The sequence below is a fragment of the Myxine glutinosa genome, chromosome 13 (assembly GCF_964187855.1).
Source record: "Myxine glutinosa chromosome 13, kmMyxGlut1.1, whole genome shotgun sequence".
Taxonomy (NCBI): Eukaryota; Metazoa; Chordata; class Myxini; order Myxiniformes; family Myxinidae; genus Myxine; species Myxine glutinosa.
The window spans coordinates 75,832,543-75,855,569 of NC_136273.1; positions in this window are offsets into that span (position 1 = coordinate 75,832,543).

Genomic DNA, 23,027 nt, shown 5'->3' on the forward strand with positions numbered 1-23,027 from the left:
TAGCTTGGGGCAGCACAATCATGCACACTTAGGGAATCCCAGACAGTTATTTCAAGAGTTTGTGTGAAGATAGACCTTTTCCCATCATCTCGGGCTGCGGGTCCGGGGAAATGTGTTGTTAGAATGATCTATGTATTCTCGTGTCTCTTTCTCTCAATCCCCCATCGGTCTGCTTGACCAAACCTCAATTCACGAGACCTCAATTCGTCAACTCCTTCTTCACCCCATTGCATTGGTCTTTCCTTCAACCCGATTGCTGGAAGCGATTGGATTTTTTTCTCATCCTTTCATCCAACTCTACATTCAATCCACAAGTTATTTTATTTCCACACATTCAATCCATCTGTTTGTCTGTTTCTCACCATTTGGACCCCTCATTATTTTATTATTCCCAATTATCAATCTGTTCGTCTGTCCATCCCGTACTTATTCAGATTTCACATCACCCCCAACCCCCATAAAAACCTGTATGGGTGAACGAGTCCCATGTTATAACCAATTAATCCTCTGGGCCGTTCAAACTGCCGTCCCACATTCTTCCTTCCCTGCACCTCAACATTCACCACACGGACAACGCTTCTCGAATGTGTAAAGTACAGTGACGTCACAGAGTCCCCTGGTGCACCTCACAGCTCCACCACGCTTACACCACACACATCCGACACTGCATCGACACTCCACCGCCCTTCCTCCCCATCCTTAACCTTATACTTCCCCTCCCCCCACCACTTACATTCTCATTCTCTGGCCTGAAACAACCCCACCTGGTTGTGTGAGGTAAGCGAGGAGTCGTCCCCACATTCCAAACTGCCTCTTTCATTCTGCTCACACTACTTCTTCGCGTTATGAATGTTGGTGCCATGTCCTGTGTGTGTCGATCAGACTGCCTAAGAATACGTGCTCCTGATAAGCCTGATCATTTGTGCCTGTTGACTTTGCTTGATTTTGCTGCAAATACATCCCCTTTGCCCTTTGATTTTGCTTTGTGAATAAAGGCTCGTGAATAATGTGCTTGATAATTGCCTGCTTGTGTGTGTGTAAATAAATAATCGTTACATTTCCCAATCTGCCTCATTCTTGTGTTTTCATTCAATGATCCGACATAGTGTGTACGTAATAGATAGACGGGAGCTTTGCCCCACTGTTTTGCTTCGGTCGTGGTTAGCCGGCATTCATTCACGGTTCACTCGGCCGTAGTTGTATTCAGAAGATGGGAGAATGCTGAGGGCTGGGCCTTTGTTGAGGTCTTTAGGTCACCAACAGGTAACACGACATAAAAGGTAAGAGGACATTGTTCGACCTAATTATTCCAACCATCGTCGGCCTTCCTTATTTTAAACTTTTTGATTATTGGTTTTTGTAATTAATCAGCTAATCGCTTTTCTGTTTGCTCTTCAGTTTTGATGACATCATCAGAGCTTAATCGTATTTTTCATTACCCCGCCCCAAATTTAAATTTAGCACTTTTCATCTTTTTCACAATAAACCTATCAATTTGTTTTCTCGACATTGGATTTCATATCAAAGACAAATTAAACAACATTTCTCGAGCCGCTTCGTGTTTTGCATCCAACATCATCCTATTATCAAAATCAATATCGTGTTTAATACAAACCTCATCAACCCTGTGTTTAGGTTTGCTCCAAGGTTTAGGATTTCCATATTTATATCATATTTTATCCAGGTTTGTTTAGGGTCCTCGGTAGGTGAACTTCCCTCGGTAACCCACTTGTTGCAAATTTAGTTCCTGACAAACACTTTTGAATATCACCACCAGTTATTAGGTCAACACATCTTGATGCTCGAAAAAAATGTACTTTTAAAATGTGACGTGATGTCCGGATGTCTGTCCGTCTGGTCGTGCGTCCGTCCAACCGTCCGTCCGTTAACCTTTTGCTATTTTTGCTACTCCTACGTTATCACCCGGCTGATTGTTCTGAAACTTGAGTCATGATACAAGACAGTAGCCTGCACATTCGCTCGTGCTCAGGTTTTTCGATTTTGGATCATTGGATCTCCCAGGGTTTGGGGGCGAAGGGGGGAAGGGGAGTGAAGTGGTGTTAACCCCCAAACTTCAGATCCCTACTTGTCCCTTATTTACCAGCCGATTCCTCTGAAACCCGATACAGATCTACTCGATGGTCCACATGATCACCCTGTTTTACATTTAAAAAATTTCATAACAGGGGGCCACCCAGGGGATCAGGGGGCATAAGGGAATTTTTTAAAAGTTGATGAATATGAATGCACATAATTACAGTTCATTTATAAATGCTTACAAAAAAGAATATGGTAAACCATTCCAAAAGGTGAGCTCCCTCTTTTGCCATGAGTGTCAGATCCCTTGATTGAAAACAAACCATTTGTTTTGCTTCGACCTTGCATGGTTCTACAAAGTGCGTCTCGATCCCGGAAATAGTCACCGTTTCAACCACGAGCCTATACCACTAGTCCTAGCCTATAGGAAGACATGACACTCTCCATTATCTTACGAAGATAGACGTTCAGTTGAAATTCCATAATTTTAAACATCCTGGCATCACAGTCCTTGTGTTCGAATTTCATTTTATTTTAGAGTGAAAATAAAAGTTCATTTTTACTTGAGTACCATGAACCAGCCTCGTTGATTGGCTATGTTTCCAAAGTTTAAATCTCACACCAATACATACATATTGTTGCGGATATGGGATTTGCATCCATCCATATCCGCTTGTAAATATTCCCCTATTTCCTCAATACTTCCCAACTATCCCCAATCCCCCATTCCCTAGTCCCATTTTCTGTAAACAACACTCTGTAGACCCGACCTCCCCCTATTTCCCCCATTAAATGTCGTGCCCAGGTTCACCGCATCTCATGTAAGACAACTATAGGACATCTTGCTAGTTATTCTTAGTCTATGTCAATTAAGGACTCGTTTCCATTAATTCTGACCCTTCGTTGCACCAGAATGTGATTGTATGGCACCGTTAGGAAGTTTAGGACCTCCCAATACCTCCCCGCAGCTCTTCCTCACGGTTCAGCAACAACAACAACAACAACAACAGCAACGGCGGCGGCGTGCACAGGGAGTGCGCGTCCTCACTCCGGCTTGGTTGGTAGGGGGTGTTGGGAGGGCATGAGGCCTTCCCAACGAGCCGCCATCGAACATGTGCTCGACGGGGTTACCAAATAGGGGCTCCCTGTCAGCTCCTCGTCAAGGGCGGAGCCCGGGAACCCCCGCACCCAATGGAAGCGGCGGACCGGCCCCAGGGGGGCGGAGCCAACCAGCCGAGGGCGTGTCACTCCCCGCTGAGCATGCGCAGGAAGAGGGAGGTGACGTGAGATGTGCGCTGAGCTTGGAGCAAGTAAGACGTACCCTCCGAGCGCTGTGAGGCCTCCCCGCATCTCTGGACTGGACCGTACTTTATCCTGTCCCCGAGCCAAGGTGCACCTTGTGCTATCGACTACCTGTCCCTTCCTGCCATCAATCCCTGTGTAAGTCAGCCTTGTTCCGTTTGTCTGTGGTCTGTCTGGGTTAAGATAAGACGGTAATTAAGTGCCCATCTCTTCTGTGTCTTTTACCTCACTCTGCCGTGTAATCTACCCCCTTTTCTCCACCACTGTAATTATACCCTCCTCCGGAGGTCTTGAGAACTGTACCCCTTGCGTCGTTTCATCTATCCCAGTCGTTGTGTCCTTTCCATCATTGATTTAGCATAGCGCGATTTGGTCAACGTCTGGGTGGAATCGGGGTCTAGTCGGGGAATAACTGTTCGGTCGCGGTCATACCAACCGCTCGGTCAAAATAACATCTAAACCGCGTCCGTAACAATTGGTGTCGAGGAGTGAGATTCGAGGCCCGAACCAAATTTTTAAAAAACATCTAGAAAAAAATTTGGTCAAAATTATAAAGTCACCGAAATTTGATTTTGTTTTACAAAAAAAACCCCGAATTTTGAAAGTCGCGCTATGGCAGATCAAGACGGCTGGGTTCCGGTAGAGGAGAGTGAGGCAGGTCGATCCAGGACCAAATTGAGGGACATGAGGAGAGCGAAGCAGTGAGGGCAGCAGGTTCGCAAAATGGCGTCCTCGCGCACGAGGTTACGGGCGCGCAAAATGGCGCCTCGCAGATGGCTACGGCGGCCGCGCCCGCTGCACAAGTGGGAGGGATTGACATGCAGGCCCTCATTGCGCAGCTACAGGCAGCTGTACAGATGAGTATGGGGAGCCAAATTGAGCGACTGGGTGAGCAATTGGAGGGCCAAATGGGGGTAATGAGGGATGAAGCGAGGGGTACCGGTGAGGGATTAGACACGAAATCTGAGGGATTAGACAAGAAATTTGAGGGATTAGACAAGAAATTTGAGGGATTAGACAAGAAATTTTAGGGGTTAGACAATGGGATAGAAGGGGTGAAACATGGGTTAACGGGGGTAGAAAACAGAATGGCCGCTCAAGAGAATCAAATGGAAGGGATGAAAAAGGGGTTAGAGGGGTTAGAAACTAGTATGGAAGGCAAATTGAGGGACATGAGGAACGAAGCGGAAAGGGAAGTTAAACAAATGGGGCAGCAGATAGAGGGGGTCAGAATGGGGGTAGAAACTAAATTGGATGCTCACAGGGAGGAAATGGAGCAGATGAGGGTGGCATCTGGGCAGGAGATGCAAGTGATGGGAGAAGGGATCAGAAGAGGTGTGAGTGAGGAGGTCGGAGGAGTGCGCGAGGAGGTGAGGCACTGTAAGGAGCGCATGGAGAAGGAGGTGAGAAAGGGGACTGTAAAATTGCAAGGTGGTATAGAGGAGTTGACGCTGGGAGTAGAACAACTGACAGTGGGACAAAAGGAGTTGGGGGACCAGGTAAAGAAGAACACAGCGGTAATAGAGGGTTTTAAATCGACACAGAAGGAGATGAAAAAGGACGTAGGGGTAATTAAAAAAGAGTGTCAGACGGTACATGAGGACCTGACGAGGAAAATGAACAAGGTGGTAGAGGTGATGGAGGTTAAAGAGCGGGAGGTGCGGGAGCACATAGAAAAAAATAACGTGGAGTTAGAGGAAGAACTTAAGGGGGCGCATGAGGAGATGAAGGAGGTGAAGCAGAAATTAGACGAAGTGGAAGAAGGGGTGAGCGAAATTAAGAAGCGACGGAGAGAGGATAAGAAAGAGATCAAAGAGGAAGTGAAAGAATTGGTCCAAAGTCTGTGTTCGGATCGTGATGATGTGCTCATTAACTGGATGAGGGATTCGCAGGTGATGGAGGAGAAGCGAAGAGAAAGAGGACCCGGTGTAAGTGGTGACCAATATGGTCGTGTGTATGATGCGCCAGGTGATTTAATGAGCTTGGGGGTCGAGATGGACCCGGGTGTTCGTGAGAGGCCGTTGGTGAAGTGTGCGACAGGTCTGGTGTGCGAAAAAGGAGGTGTGTGAGAAAGTCCGACTCTGGGGTGTGTGAGGAAAAAGTGCACGCCAAGGAGTGAGGGTGTTGTCGAGAGTGAGTCGGTCGTAGCGCGTGTGCGAGGGAGCACATGGAAGCGCGTCGTGAGGAGTGTTACAGAGGATGTAACGGAAGAATGCACGCCTGTGGTGAGTGTTACAGAGGATGTAACGGGAGAGGATGCGCGAGCAAGGTGTGTAACGGACGGGTGCATGGGGAAAGAGTTTGCTGTCAAAAGTAAGGAAGAGTGTACACCTGTGGTGAGTGTTACAGAGGGTGTAATGGGAGAGGGTGCGCGAGAAAGGTGTGTAACGGACAGGTGCATGAGGAAAGAGTGCGCTGTCGAGAGTAAGGGTGAGTGTGCTGTCAAGAGTGGTGGTGGAAGTAGTAAGAGTGACACGGAGCGTGAGTTGATGGTGGCAGGTGAGAGAGGATGTACACCTGGAATGGAAGGATGCACACCTGGAATGGTCGAGCGTGTGTGGGAATGCACGCTGGAATTGGTCGTGAGGCACGTGGTTGGGTGTGCGAGTGAGAGCACACCTGTGATCGTCACAGAGGAGGTGACCGAGGAGGGGGCGCGAAGAGGTGTGTTGGTGAGGTGTGCGAGCGATGAATGTTTGCCAAGGTGTTCGGTGGTCAGGTGTGTGACCAAGTCTGTGAGTGGAATGAGTGTACCTGGGTGTGTAAGAGAAGGTGCAATGACGAGCAGGGAGACAGCTGGATGTATGAGCAAGGAACGGGCTGCGGGGTGTACGGGCGGCGTTGGAGCATCGAGCTCAGTGAGGGTGAAAGGGGTAGCGTATGCGTGGAAGCATGCAGGTGAGGCATCGACGGTAACCGGGTTAGCGGTTAGAGCGACTTATAGCCGAATCGGGCCCTCGGTGCGCGTCGGGCAGCTTCGCGTGCCGCGAGAACCAGCGGGGATCCGAGCCACGGCGTGTTCGAAAGGACCGCCGTACGTGTCCATGCTGGGCCGCGTTTCGAACGGCCGCGTCCGTGCTCCGCTAGGCGGAACGGGCAGCCCGATAGGAAGGGTCATCATGGCGACCACTTTTTGTTGAGACGTGCCGGCAGGTCGAGATCGGGACATTGGATGGCTCCACGCCAAGGTGGTGCGTGGGATCTCGGCCCGGGTAAACCTCCTTCCCTACACCGAATGTCGGACGTATCCAGCCGCTGGCACAAAACAACCCGCATTCATTGCTCGGCTGTACGAAGCCGAGCTTTAGAAGGAAATTGGCGCACCGAGAGGATCTAATAAGTAGACGAGTGATGAGGTTAGTGTTGTGGACCCAAAATTAGAAAAACAAAATTTGATGATTGGCAGTAATGATTGGCAGATGATGGGTAGTGATTGGCAAATTTTTGATTTGTTGAAATTTGATGTGCAAAATTGGTAGTGGGAGATGCCCGATGTGGTGGGATGGCAACTCTGTCATCCCTCACAAACTTGGGGCAAATGCACTAGTTTATGGGGTTGATGGCAGTGAAAACTAGCTCGGGTGGGTTAGGATATCGTGTGTAGGGACCTAGAAGATGACATTAGGTAACGTTAAGATTAGTTAGTGACAATGACACCTGTAGTGGGGACGCAGGCAGAGTAGAGTGGATGATAATGACGAGGGATCGCAATAGTTTAAAGGGACGACTGGGAAGCGCAAGTTTCAGAGGGGAGTAGTTAGATGAGATGATGCTGTGTGAGACTGGACAGGTGTGTGGAGCAGTGTATGAGTAGTGAGTGCTGTGGATCAGCGCGAATGCGCTTGGGGGAGAGAAGGGTGCAGGCGGCACCAAGTATGAGAGCACAGGTGTGCAAGTACAGGTGTGTGGAATATATGGAGCAGAGAATGAGTGGTGTGGAGAGAGTTGGAGTAAGTGGTACGGAGTGGTGTGCATGGTGCAAAGGTGTGGATGGGGGAAGAGTGGACCCCTTTTCACGAGTACCCGGGGAGGGTAGTTTAAAGAATAGTTAGAAGGTATAGGTAAATTGTGGTTGGATATTGGCATTTGTGGTGCGGTTGCAGAATGGTATTGTGGATGGGTGCATTGGTGTGGTGAAATTGGCTGGTCGTGTGGCCTGTTAGTATGAGTGTGAATGGTTGGGCACTCCGCCACTGTTAGATGTCGGCCAGGTGAGGCCGCAGGTGGGCTCTGGGAGCCGTTAGTGTCAGTGGGTGCCTGAGGATCCCGGGTGTGGATCGGGCAGCCCGTGCCAGAGAGGGCACTGAGGGGGTGAGAGTGCGAGAGGGCCTTCCCCAGTTAGTTAGGTTAGGGTGAGGAGCAGGTGAGCTCGGTAGGCAACAACAGTGGTGGAGGTGTGCAGGTGGGCGGACCAGCTGGGAGCGTCACACGACCCAGCCACCGAAATTGTGCGGGGGCACCGAGTGTTGAATCGGGGAGTGAGACCCAAATTGATGGTGTGCACCACAGATGGTCAAGCTTTAGAACTGCTTGTTGACTGAAACTGAAACTGAAACTGAACAACTGAAAGTTGTTAAAGTCATTTAGGAAATAGTTAGGATTGATGAACCTGTCGCACCATACGCAGCCACTTACCTGAGGTGATGATGATGACTCCACACCTGTGTTTGCCTTTGTTCTGTGTTGCAGGAAAGGAGAATTGCTGTGTGGATTTGTGAGACGCATCACGACGTGGATAAGACATTGGGGTGATTCCATCTCTCCCTCCTTAGGAGGGACTGATGATGAATTGGTGATGGCAGATTTTGATGTTGAGTTGGAGATGGCAGATTTTGATGAGAGTTGGAAATGGCAAATTTGATTGGTTAGGAGGGAGAGAAGACGAATTTGGTTTATGGGAGGAACGGGGAAGACAGTAGGGACGTTTGTTGATGTGTAAAGTAGATGTTTATGGGTAGTGTTGTGTTTTGTGGATACAGTAAGGGGTAAGGGAGGGGCAATGTAGGTTACCTGGTGGGGGGGGGGGGGCGTACGGTAGGAAAGTAACTGTCTCACCTGGTTCCCATGTGCCCCCAGTGTGCATTACCTTGAATTGCGTGCACTTTTGCGCCCTTACCACCTTACTCACTTGTCTTCTTTTGTCTCCCACCTCCGAGGATCTGGCTTTGGGGCAGAGAGAGAGGAGAGAGAGGTGCTGGCTCCGCAGTTGTGGGCCTGTACTTCCGCTGCTTGCTGCCTGGATCGATACACCATATGGACCGCAATTTTTGTGGCCGCCCACAATGGACCGCAGTTCTTTTGCGGTCAAGCACCACCCGTGGATGGACCTCTGGGTCAACGTGGCACCTATGCCATACAGGTGAACCACTTTTAGTTGGCCCCCTGACGGCCACAATTAAGAAATGGACGCGGTTGGCGCCTTTCTTTATTTCTAAAGAAGCCAGAAGGCCAAGTGCACTCCAAGAAGGCAAGACCAGCGGCAGAACATCGGCCGGCTGCGACACCACCGGTGACCATGGACACTTGATTGTGCATTGTTATTGAACACTTTATTGGTGCACCGGATGGTGCTGACTGTGCGTATGGGGTGGTGCTTTTGGTGCTTGGACGGGGTGCTCTGCACATTATTAAAGGCCGTAGGGACACAGGGCACTCGTGGGTTGGTGTATCGATGCTGGCATGCGTGCTCTCCCGATGCATAACATCTGCATGTGTTCCTCAAAGAACAGGTCCTGGATCGTAGTGTAAATATCAGTGTTGTATAAATAATGCTCCCTACCGGCTGTATGTTTAGTTTGAAGACCATTCCGCGATTCGGTTATCCTGTGGGTGTGTTTCTGTTAGGAGAAGGGTGCAACGTCGCAGGGGGACATATTTACTCATTTGTGAATATCTGTAAAACTGTCGCACTCAGGGTTGAGTTAATAGTAGAGGGAACTACATCTGAGTGCCACACTAAAGTAGGTAAAAATTTATCGGGTCGGGACGCCCCGAGGTAGAGAAGGGTGCAATGTTGCGGATATGGGATTTGCATCCATCCATATCCGCTTGTAAATATTCCCCTATTTCCTCAATACTTCCCAACTATCCCCAATCCCCCATTCCCTAGTCCCATTTTCTGTAAACAACACTCTGTAGACCCGACCTCCCCCTATTTCCCCCATTAAATGTCGTGCCCAGGTTCACCACATCTCATGTAAGACAACTATAGGACATCTTGATAGTTATTCTTAGTCTATGTCAGTTAAGGACTCGTTTCCATTAATTCTGACCCTTCGTTGCACCAGAATGTGATTGTATGGCACCGTTAGGAAGTTTAGGACCTCCCAATACCTCCCCGCAGCTCTTCCTCACGGTTCAGCAACAACAACAACAACAACAACAACAGCAACGGCGGCGGCGTGCACAGGGAGTGCGCGTCCTCACTCCGGCTTGGTTGGTAGGGGGTGTTGGGAGGGCACGAGGCCTTCCCAACGAGCCGCCATCGAACATGTGCTCGACGGGGTTACCAAATAGGGGCTCCCTGTCAGCTCCTCGTCAAGGGTGGAGCCCGGTAACCCCCGCACCCAATGGAAGCGGCGGACCGGCCCCAGGGGGGCGGAGCCAACCAGCCGAGGGCGTGTCACTCCCCGCTGAGCATGCGCAGGAAGAGGGAGGTGACGTGAGATGCGCGCTGAGCTTGGAGCAAGCAAGACGTACCCTCCGAGCGCTGTGAGGCCTCCCCGCATCTCTGGACTGGACCGTGCTTTATCCTGTCCCCGAGCCAAGGTGCACCTTGTGCTATCGACTACCTGTCCCTTCCTGCCATCAATCCCTGTGTAAGTCAGCCTTGTTCCGTTTGTCTGTGGTCTGTCTGGGATAAGATAAGACGGTAATTAAGTGCCCATCTCTTCTGTGTCTTTTACCTCACTCTGCCGTGTAATCTACCCCCTTTTCTCCACCACTGTAATTATACCCTCCTCCGGAGGTCTTGAGAACTGTACCCCTTGCGTCGTTTCATCCATCCCAGTCGTTGTGTCCTTTCCATCATTGATTTAGCATAGCGCGATTTGGTCAACGTCTGGGTGGAATCGGGGTCTAGTCGGGGAATAACTGTTCGGTCACGGTCATACCAACCGCTCGGTCAAAATAACATCTAAACCGCGTCCGTAACAATATATATTGTTGCAGTTTTGGGAAACCGCTGAGAAATAATCGCAACCACCATTCAGGTCCCTTAGAATCGTTATTTCATCGCAAATCATTTTCTTAGCCCCTTCTCCTTATTTCGGGTTAGGATGTCTTTATGCATTGGGGAGGGAAAGACAGGCCCTCCACTCATAAGGGATAATTAGCCAGGCAGATGCACCAAGATTGCATCCACAGTTATTGATTCAAAGTCTTGTAGGACAGAAGACAGACCAAAGACCATTGAGATATACACCAGGTTAAAGTCCATGCGAGAGGGCTTGTGAAGGGGAAGCGACACTCCACCAATCAGGGCGTGAGGAACTTCGGGGGAGCTTGTGAGGGGCGGAGTGACAAACTCGACCAATCGGGAGCCCGGAAACACCCCCCCCCCCCACCACCCTCGGCGAAGGCTGGACAAAAAGGCCTTGCACACATGTTTTCTCTCTCTCTTGGTCGGTTTCACTCAGCAATCTCCAGGCCAGATCCTTTCACAGGCCTTTGCACGTGATTTACTCTCTTGGCTTTTGGACTTTTTTGGCAGTACTCGTGTGCTCCTTTCTTGGCCGGACCCTCTCATAGGCTTTCAGTACTTGCCTGTATTATTCTTCGCCTTGGATTCCATTGGCTGTACACGTGTTTTTGGACTCTCTCTTCGGCCGGGACATTGTTCACCTTGCCTCTGCATGTGATTCACCCCATTTGGCCTTGGACTTTGTTGGCTGGGAACGTGGGCTCTTGAAAACTCTCTCACAGGCCTCTGTATGTGATTCACTGTCTTAGCCGGTCTCTCCCTGTTCTCTGTGTGCATGACTCGGACTCTTTCGGCACGTGCCTGCTTGCCTGCCCTTGTTCGTGCTAGGGATCGACTCTACTTGCTCGCGTTCATGTTGGGAATTGCCTTAACCTGCTCGTTTTCAGGACTGCCATTTGCCGGCCAGGTGCTCATTGGTGAGGTTGAGACAAAAGGCGTCGCGAGGAGAAGCATCTGGTGACATCGAGGGCATTTTGCTAACAGGTTCGCAACGTTCATTCCCCCTCCTCTTCACCGCCAATGTGTGCTGGGCACTTTGTGTTTATGGTACACTGTCGGAGGGTATGATACGTTCCCCGATTGAAACCTGTATGTGGTACAGGTAACGGAGTTAGACGATGTACCCTGCTATCATGTAATGGACCAATTGGTGTTCGTAGTTGCTGGTTCGCAACCTGCCGAAGTACGAAGTTATTCGTGCGTGGCAGGCGCAGGTCTGGTAAGTTCGGGAGGGAACGGAGGCTAACCCCCTCGTAGTATACCTGAACCCCCGACAATATATATACAATTATATATATATATATATATATATATATATATATATATATATATATATATATATAATGGTATCTGCAGCAGCAGCTGTATGGGACACCTTGCTGGCGGTTCTCCACTGATGATATGGGGGTCGCATTGTGACTGATATATATATACATATATATACATACATACATACATACATACATACATATATATATATATATGTATATATATATATATATATATATTATATATATATATATGCACAGTCACGTGAAAAAGTAAGTACACCCCATTTAAAGCTTTGACTTTTTCAACATATTTTCAACATACAGCTATTTGATCTTCATTTCAACAATATTGAGAGATAAAGGTGATATAATATAACAAATATCATGAAACATTTACATATTGTAGTCCATTGTATAATTTAAATACACATAAATGCAAATTTCGCATGTGGAAAAAGTAAGTACACCCTTGGCTCTAATAGGTGGTATTTCCCCCTTTGGCAGAAACAACCTAAAGGAGGCGTTTCTTATAACTATCTTCCAGTCTCTGACATCGACTGGGAGAAATTTTTGCCCACTCCTCCATGCAGAATTCTTTCAGCTGTGCGATGTTTGAGGGGTTTCTTGAATGCACAGCTCGTTTCAAATCCCCCCACAACATCTCGATGGGATTTAGATCAGGGCTTTGACTTGGCCATTCCAGAACCCTCCATTTCTTTTTTTTCAGCCATTCCTTGGTGGATTTACTGGTATGTTTAGGGTCATTGTCATGTTGCAAGGTCCACCTTCGGTTGAGCTTCAACTTTCCGACAGATGGCCTCACATTATCCTCAAGCACCCTGTGGTACAATGAAGAATTCATAGTGGATTCTATGATGGTGAGCTGCCCAGGCCCCGATGCAGCAAAGCTGCCCCAAACCATAATATTTCCACCACCATGCTTTACAGTTGGTATCAGGTTCTTGTGGTCAAATGCTGTCTTTGGTTTTCGCCAAACATGTCTTCTGGTACTGTGGCCAAATAGCTCTACCTTTGACTCATCTGTCCAGAGCACATTGTTCCAGAAGTGCTGGTCTTTGCCTAGGTGTTCAATGGCAAACTTTAGTCTTGCCCTGATGTTCTTTCTGGACAGCAAAGGTTTCCTCCTGGCACACCTCCCATGTAGATCAAATTTGTGCAGCCTCTTTCTAATGGTAGACTCGTGCACTTTGACATCAACAGTGGCAAGGGCTATCTGTAGGTCCCGTGATGACATTCTGGGGTTCTTAAAGACTTCTTTCACCATTTTGCGGTCTGCTCTCGGGCTGAACTTGCTGGGGCGGCCTGGCCTGAACAAGTTGGCAGTTGTTTGGAATCTTCTCCACTTGTAGATGATCCTCCGGACAGTCGAATGATTGATTTCAAATTGTTTGGAGATGTTTTAAAATCCCTTCCCAGACTCGTAGGCATCTATAACCTTCTTTCTGAAGACATCAGAGAGCTGTTTTGATCTAGGCATGGTGACGCAGCACACTTCAACAACAAAGAGCAAACCAAACTAATGTCTGAGGTTTAAATAAGACAGGTTCCTCCAAGATCGTCTCTGACGATGTTCTAATCATTTGCACCTGAGCTGGTGCACCTGATTCTAATTTTCGGTATTTGAAGGAGTGATAAATGTAGGGGTGTACTTACTTTTTCCAAATGCGAAATTTGCATTTATGTTTATTAAAATTATACAATGGACTACAAAATGTAAATGTTTCATGATATTATGATATTTGTTGTATTATATCACCTTTATCTATCAATATTGTTGAAATGAAGATCAAATAGCTGTATGTTGAAATGTTGAAAAAGTCAAAATTTAACATGGGGTGTACTTACTTTTTCACGTGACTGTATATATATATATATGTACGTATTTTTATATATATATATATATATATATATATATATATATATATATATGTATATATATATATATATATATATATATATATATATATATATATATATATATATATATATATATATATATATATATATATATATATATATATATATTGTTGCGGATGTGAGGATTGTATTTTTTTTTTATTGTGTGCTTTATTATTATTATTGCTTGATTCTGGCCCCTCCTGCCTCCAGTGTTGTGTAAAGGTCAAAGGGCGTCCCGGTAGTTAATTCCATAAAAGCACACATTGAAGGACACGATAAAACCCTTGTTCAGTAGCTTATATCTTTATTATGTGTTTTAGATTAAGGCTTTATCTTCCATTAAAATGACACTCCATTGCACCAAGTGAAAAAGATAGATTCCCTTCATCCTTCATTCCCATTCCCAAAACCTCCATTTCCCCTTTCGTAATGGCCAAGCTTCAATTTGGCAATTACATCCCCTCCAAAGCCGCCATTGGCCACGAGGCAGGGTCGGGGAAGAAAGGCGTGCCCGCCCGTCGTCATCAAGGGCGGAGCCAGAGGGTCGCGCGACCAACCAGGGCCGAGGTGAGCACACCGATGGGCGTGTCCTGAAGGCCGGCGGCTTAATCGCCGGAGGCGTTATAAAAGCGCGCGCGCAAGAGTGACCAGGGCTGAGCTGCGTTGTGAGGTCCATGAAAAGAGCTGAGTCGTCAGAGGAAAGCTGCGTAGAGAAGTTGCGAAGAGAGAGCTGCGTAGAAAGGTCCATGACATTCACAAAGAGAGGTCCTTGACAAAGAGAGGTCCGTGTCAAGAGTGGCGGTTGCATCCACAGCAGCTTGAGCCACCGAAACTGCATCTACAGCAGCTCGAGCAACCGAAACTGCAGCCACAGCAGCGTGGGGCCTGGACGGCAGTTTGGAGCAGGGCCGCAAAGGAACGGCGGCTGCCCAACGCGCCGATCGTGCTGCCGGACCCGTTGGACCTCCCTCTCCTTCCAGCCAATCCACTCTGCAATTCCCCGTGTGAGTCCGTTTCTGTTTGTTCTGTCCAGGGTAGTTAATTAAGTTTGTATAAGCTAGTATTTTCACTGTGTCTCTAAAAGCTTCTGTATATTATTTTATTATCTTTCCTCCTCCTTGGTTTCTTTGAGCCTGTAAATAGTAATAAATAGTAATCGTATTTCAAACCTTTTTTTGCCTTCGTTTTCCTCTTCTTCACATCCGTGTCATCTTTGTCTTTTCCCTCATTGAATATCTGTGGCGCGATACGCCAACGTTCGAGTGAATCGGGTGAATCGGGGAAACTGTTAGGTCGCGGTGCCTCCGCTCGGCAAACATGACATCCTTAACCGCGAACCGTAACAATATAATGTTGCGGATATGGGATCTGGCCTCCATATCCGCTTGTAAATATTCCCCTATTTCCCCAATACTCCCCAACTATCCCCAATCCCCCATTCCCTAGTCCCATTGTCTGTAAACAACACTCTGTAGCCCCGACCTTCCCCTTTTTCCCCCATTAAATGTCGTGCCCAGGTTCACCGCATCTCACGTAGACAACTATAGGACCTCTTGCTAGTTATTCTTAGTCTATGTCAGTTAAGGACTCGTTTCCATTAATTCTGACTCTTCGTTGCACCAGAATGTGATTGTATGGCACCAGTAGTGAGTTTAGGACCTCCCCATACCTCCTCCCATCTTCCTCATGAAACAATAACAACAACAACAACAACTACAACCACAGCGGGGGGCGGCGCGGCCGCGGTGCGGGGAGTGTGTGTCCTCACACCGGCTTGGTTAGCCGCCATTGCCATGTGCGCCCACGGGGTTACCACGAAGGGGCTGGCTGTCAGCTCCTCGTCAAGGGCGGAGCCCGGTAACCCCCGCACCCAATAAGAAGCAACGGGCCGATTCCATCTGGGGCGGAGCTAACGAGCCGAGGGCGTGTCACTCCCCGCCGGATATACGCAGCCACTTACCGGACGTGACGTCAGATGCGCCTCAGCCACGAAGGAGAAACAGACGCCACCTCCAGCGCGACGAGACCTCCCGCATCTCTGGACCGGACAGGGTCGATTCTGTCCCTGAGCCAAGAGTGCACCTTGAGCCTCGACTACCTGCCCTTCCTTGCCATCAATCCCCGTGTGAGTCAGTCTTGTCCCGTTTATCTGTCGTCTGTCGGGGTTACTATAAGACCGTGATTAAGTGCCTATCTTCCTATGCTGTCTCTCTTGTCCTTGTAATCTAACGTTCCAATATATTATAACCTCCTCCGGAGGTCTTGAGAACTGTACCCTTGGTGTCGTGTCGTTTTAACCCAGCCATTGTGTCCTTTCCTCAATTGATTTAGCGTAGCGCGACTCGGCCAACGTTCGAGTATAATCGGGTAAACTGTGCAGACGCGGTCATACCAAACCGCTCGGTAAACCAACATCCACAACCGCGTCTGTAACATTTGGTGTCGAGGAGTTGGATTCGGACCTGGGACTAAATTCAGTTAGGCCCAAATTTTGGAACACCAATTGTACCATTAGGGTAACATTTTGGTGTTGGGAAGTGGAATTCGATCCGGAGCGCGTTTCACGCGCTCGAAATTATAACGTCGAAATTTGATTTTGTTTTACGAAAATAAAAACCCGAATTTTGAAAGTCGCGCTATGGCAGACCAAGACGGCTGGGTTCCGATAGAGGAGAGTGAGGCAGGGTCGATCCAGGACCAAATTGAGGGACATGAGGAGAGCGAAGCAGCGAGGGTAGCAGACGCACAAAATGGCGCCTCGCACATGGCCACGCCGCCCGCGCCCGTAGTAGTGACGCTGGTGGATTCGAACCTTTTTTTCCTGCAAATGAGGGCCCTTATGGGACAAATTGGAGATTTGAAAAACAGTATAGAAGCTCAGGGTGAGCGATTGGAGGACAAAATGGGGGTAATGGGGAACCGGATGGATGCTCAGGGTGAGCTATTGGAGGGCCAAATGGGGTCCAATAGCGAGAAATTGAGGGATGACATGGGGGCCCAGATTGGGGGGTTAGGGAGTAGAATAGAGGGATTAGACAATAGATTAGGGGAAATACAGGAGGGGTTAATGGGGGTAGAAAACAGAATGGCCGTTCAGGAGAATCAAATGGAAGGGATGCAAAAGGGGTTAGAGGGGTTAGAAAACAGTATGGAAGGCAAATTGAGGGACATGAGGGACCAAGCGGAAAGGGAAGTTAAACAAATGGGGCAGCAGATAGAGGGGGTCAGAATGGGGGTAGAAACCAAACTGGATGCTCACAGGGAGGAAATGGAGCAGATGAGGGTGGCATCTGGGCAGGAGATGCAAGTGATGGGAGAGGAGATCAGAAGAGGTGTGAGTGAGGAGGTCGGAGGAGTGCGCGAGGAGGTGAGGCACTGTAAGGAGCACATGGAGAAGGAGGTGAGAAAGGGGACTGTAAAGTTACAAGGGGGCATAGAGGACCTGACGCAGGAGGTGGAACAGCTGACGGAGGGACAAAAAGGACTAACGGAGCAGGTTCAAAGGAACACTGCGGTATTAGGAGGGTTAAAGGCGACACAGAAAGAACTAAAAGACGACTTGGTAGCGACGAAGAGGGAATGTCAGATGGTACGTGAGGGACTGACAACGAGGTTGGACGAGGTGATAGAGGTAATGGAGACGAAGGACCGGCAGGTGAGGACACACATGGAAACGGTCAAGGTAGCCTTAGAGGATGAGCTTGAGGAGACGTACCGGGGAATAAAAGAGGTGAAGCAGAAATTAGAAGAAGTGGAAGAAGGGGTGAGCGAAATTAAGAAGCGACGGAGAGGGGATAAGAAAGAGATAAAAGAGGAGATAAAAGAATTGGTCCAAAGTCTGTGTTTGGATCGTGATGATGTGCTCATTAACCGGATGAGGGATTCGCAGGTGATGGAGGAGAAGCGAAGAGGAAGAGGACTCGGTGTAAGTGGTGACCAATATGGTCGTGCGTATGATGCGCCAGGGGATTTAATAAGCTTGGGGGTCGAGATAGACCCGGGTGTTCGTGAGAGGCCAAGAGTGAGGTGTATGGCTGGTCCGGAGGGTATGGAACGAGAGGTGCGAGGTGTGGGTGAGCAAGGTTGTGGTGGTATGGAATGGGTAGCGGGTTGCGGAAGTGTGACCCATGCATCGACACCAACGGGGGTAGTTGTTAGAGGGACCGGGGAGGCACGAGAGCCCCTTGGGGGTAATGTACTGTGGGGGCCCGGCCGGTTCGGCCCCGCGCTGACCCCGCAAGGGGCGACGCACGGGGTCCGGCAGGCGGGCGACGACTCACATACAAGGTGGTCCCACAAGGTCCCACGCGCGCCGTATGACGGTGGGTAAGGGTGGCATCCCTGCCACCCTTCCCATGAGTGGGGCAAAGGAGCAATAGCTTATGGGGTGTATGGCAGTGAAAACTAGCCCGGGTGGGTTAGGTTATATTGTAGGGATCTAGCGAAGATGACATTAGGTGACGTTAAGGTTAGTTAGTGACTGATACCTGTAGAGGGGACGCAGGTAGATTAGTGTGGATGATAATGACGTGGGAGCGCAATAGTTTAAAGGGACGACTGGGAAGCGCAAGTTTCAGAGGGGAGTAGTTAGATGAGATGATGCTGTGTGAGAACTGGACAGGTGTGTGGAGCAGTGTATGAGTAGTGAGTGTTGTGGATCAGCGCGAAAGCGCTTGGGGAGAGAAGGGTGCAGGTGGCACCAGGTGTGAGAGCACAGGTGTGCAAGTGCAGGTGTGTGGAATAAATGGAGCAGAGAATGAGTGGTGTGGAGAGAGTTGGAGTAAGTGGTACGGAGTGGTGTGCATGGTGCGAAGGTGTGGATGGGGGAAGAGTGGACCCCTTTCACGAGTACCCGGGGCGGGTAGTGTAAGTGTTAGGTAGAGGGTATAGGTAAATTGTGGTTGGATATTGGCATTTGTGGTGCGGTTGCAGAATGGTATTGTGGATGGGTGCATTAGTGTTGTGGAAATGGCTGGGCGTGTAGCCTGTTAGTGTGTGTAGTTGGTTGGGCACTCCACCACTGTGAGGATGTCGGCCAGGTGAGGCCGCAGGTGGGCTCTGGGAGCCGTTAGTGTCAGTGGGGCCCGAGGATCCGGAGGACGGACCCGGGTAGCCCAGTGCCAGAGAGGGCACTGTCAGGGAATAAATATTCATATTGACAATATTGCTAGAATATATATCAATGTAATCTTGTTTAAAGTGGATATGTTTTACTTTACGAATGAGTAAAGTGCATAGAACTAACAGGTGGGCAGGAGAGTTAATTTCAGACAAAAATGTGTAATGCTCGTGGACTGCCATCTGTGTAGAAAAATAGCCTATGTTCAGGCCACTGCACATAGGCTGCAAATTCTTCCTCAGCAGGTCAGAGTATTTGACCTCTTGAACAGAAATAAGTACAAGCTAGCCAAGAGAGCCAAATAAGGTTTTGGGATAAGGGACACCCTGCATGCTCTGTAACATCAAAGGGTTTTGGCGCTTTAAAACCAGGAGAAAGTTGCGAGCAGAGCGCAGAGTGGATGGGGAACAACTGAAGACTGGTCAGCAACTGAACGAGCTTCAAAAGACCTACAGACTGAGCTTCAACCAAGACCTACCAAACGAGCTTCAACAAAGTCTGGAACAAAAGACTCATTAAAGATCTCGGCTTAGTATACAACAAATTCTCAAGTATACAACAAATTCTCAAAAGTGAATAAAACATTGATTTTGCTAAACCGAGTCTCTTGACGTTTTAGTAACATAACACCAGTAATTGTTTATAATTCTTCAAGAAGTGGTGGCCCGTAGGGATTCAACTGCCCAGGTAAACAAGGTAAGCTTTTGTTTGTTATCTGTGTAGTCTGATGTTAATCTGCGCAAATAGTTCAGTGTTTGAGTTTTGTGTGTTTGTTGATGTGTGGAAGGAAAAACACGAGGCCTTTAACAGGTTTCAGAAATCATGACGATTTTTTTCTCTTTTTCTTCCAAAATTTATGTATACGCATTTTTCAGGGATGGTGCCATGGACCGTCACAAAGATCCACTAAAGCCTTTTGTCTTTAGAAAAGGTGCTGTGCTTTCATGAAGGACCACTGATATGGTATATACTGTAATTATTGTACGATTTTTTTAATTTCAGAAGTCATGACGAAAAAAAATTTTTTTAAATAATAATAATTTTTTTATTATTTTTTTCTCTGTAATTTGAAATTTTTTTTCGGTACATTCTACGAGTGCAAAGAGCCACTAACGTATCCCGGGACGTTAGCGAAAAAGGGTGCTGCATTCGTCCAGTCATGAAAATATTTTGTGTATTCATTTGATTTTATGCGTTATTTCAGTTCAATGGTCTGTGTTACATATCTCCCCATTCCTTTTGTATGATGATTCAAATTTGCTGGGTTCCTACGGTTGAGACTTATATAATATTTTTCCTGTGGTGAGCCTCGTTTTTGATGTGGTCACGAGGGACGAGTCGATATGCTCTCGCACGAGTTGAACAGCGTTTTTCAAGCGATTTTTAATGCGATTAAAAGCGATTTTTTAAAGCGATTTTACAGTAAAAAAGCGATTTTATACAGCATCTGTACAGTAAGCCAAATAATGGTAAAATCGGCTGGATTCGATTTTCAAACATGCATTCCCAGGGTAGTAACAAAAGTAAATTTAGCATTTAGCATTGTTTGGCATTTAGCCAATTTGTCTGCACGAGTCGACAGACAGTCTAAAAAAAAAAATAGGCATTCTTTCCCACGTCCAGCCGGGCACGTTGTAAAATGCGTGCAGGCAGGTTGCCCATGGCAACCGGTTGGTGTTGTGTCCTGGGTCCCGTCTACTTCTACATATGGGATCAGAAGCGATTTTTTAGATGTAACCTCTTTCACCTTTTCTTGCCCTACACCCCCCAACCTTCCCTCGCCCTTTCCCCCTCCCTCCTTCCGCCCCCCCCTATCCAAACCCCCCATTTTTTCTTCCCTTCTGTATCCCTTCCCCCTTCCTTTTTTCTCTCCAAACTTACTTTTACCTGTATATTTACATCCTGAGTAGAGAAAAATATATATATTTTTAGGATTTTTTATGGCGGCGGCCATCTTGGACCACAGCTAAAAATCCTTCAATCAAGATGAAATTTAATGAGAGCCAATCCCATGCTACTGTGATCCGGAATCTCAAAAAAAAAAAAAAAAAAAAAAAAAAAAATAGAACCATCATTCCTTTGATCAAATAGTACCTTTGATCATTTTATATTTCATCTGTCTTTTAAAATTTTAAAAAGGGAATTTATTGATATAAGATACTATGACATTTGACAAGGCAATTAAATGGAGGGAAACCAATGATGAAATATATTGTGATCTGTTTATACATGAATGAATTTACATGTACATGAATTTGTTGACCCCAACCCAATCCTAACCCTAACTTCATTCTACCATTATCCACCCCCTCCAAATCATGTTATATTACTGATTGTATGAGGCATGTATAGGATCGTTGATTGTATGGGATTGAATGGGATTGCATATCCCATATGGATCCCATATTTATTTAGCATATCACCTCATTATGTGGTCTTGCTGTGTTTTTGTGTGTATGGGTGTGGGTATGTATGTGTGGGTATGCATGTGTTTTTGCACCCCTCTCTCCCCCCCCCTCCTCCAACCATGGCCCCAATATTGCTACAATAATTTGTGAAATGGTACGACACAGTTTACATCGTTAAAATAATACACAGATGAGTGTATGATTTGCACCGAAGGTCGAGAGGCACAATAGTATCCATCATATAACCGTTCACAGCCTTGTAAGGGAGAATAAGTGCAGCCAATCATACACAGTTATTTTAAATAAATAAAAATACAATGAGTGTCGTATTTCGCATAGTATTAATACCCCTAAGCCCCACCCCTCCCCCAGCCTCATTCCTCCCTTGGCATTCTGCCACTTCTCCTCCTCCCTTCCCCACCCTTTTCCTCCCCTCTTTCCTCCTCCTTTCCTCCTCTTTTGTTTCACTTTTACCTGTTTCCCTTTTCATAGTTCTCATTGTTTTCTCTCATTGTTGATGAGATTCATGATTGTCATATTTTGATTATTGATGTTCATTCTCAAATTTTGTTAATGATAACTGTTTCATTGTTGATTATACCACGTGGATGTGTTGATACAGGAAATGTTTGTCTTCTGCAATGGATGATTATGGTATGATTATGATTATGAATTGTCATTCATTGGTACACATTTCAGGAATCTTACACCATTTTAATTGTCAAGAACTTTGAGTGTCTTTCAAAGTGAGACATGGTGGGTGACACATGACATGACATGTGACATCACATGACATGTGACATGTGACACGTGTGACATGTGACACGTGTGACATGTGCGACATTGCCCAATGAACTGGTTCATATCTGTCTGATCAATTTGGTTGATTGTCTCACAAATGAAGGGTTGAGTTGCCTTCAGTGGTTGTTAAACTTTAATTTGTGATATGATGACCACACAGGATTGAAAAAATATGTCAGATATGATCCAGAGGCAGAACGGTGATTTGTCAACTGACGGCAGATATGGGTCAAACGGTGACGACCGATGCTCATATTCCCCGTCAGTGGATGGAACTGTTTTGGCAACATTGGGAAAAGGTTTAGGTATAAAGTAATGTTGATCCCATATCATAGTTCAGTATCAGACATGGGTTTCAATTCGGTATCTGACTGATAAATGTGAATTTGGATATTATCATTTATATTATTTTATTATATATTATTATTAGGATTTTATTGATAAATGTTGGTGAATTGATTGAAATTGCATATTTGCATTGATTCTGATTCTGATCCGATTGATCTGATTGATTTTGATCTGATTAATTTAATCAGATCTGATTTTATTTAAATTTAATTTAATCAAGTCAATTGATGGATGAATAACAAGTGCGGTCTCAAGAAAGAAGCTTTGAGACATTTGCAAAACATCAATGTGCAGACAACCTGGGATGATGAGCGAAGTGGTGAGTCTAGTGGTTATTTGTTATATTATGTGGTTATTTTTGTTTGACCCCCCCTTAACAGGACTTACTGATCCAAACTCATCTGCAACTCTGATCAGTGAGATTGGGGTGTGGGAAAAGCCACAGGGCAGGGGGACTCTCTGGAAATCGCCTGCAGTCATCAAGTGGACAGGTGGAGAGATACTTCCTGGAAGACCACAGAGTAGAGCTTATCGGAATAAGCTAGACAACAACGCATTCAACGCTACTTTGTATAAGGTGGAACAAACTTCTGCGATTTTTGCAGTACACACAGTTGATA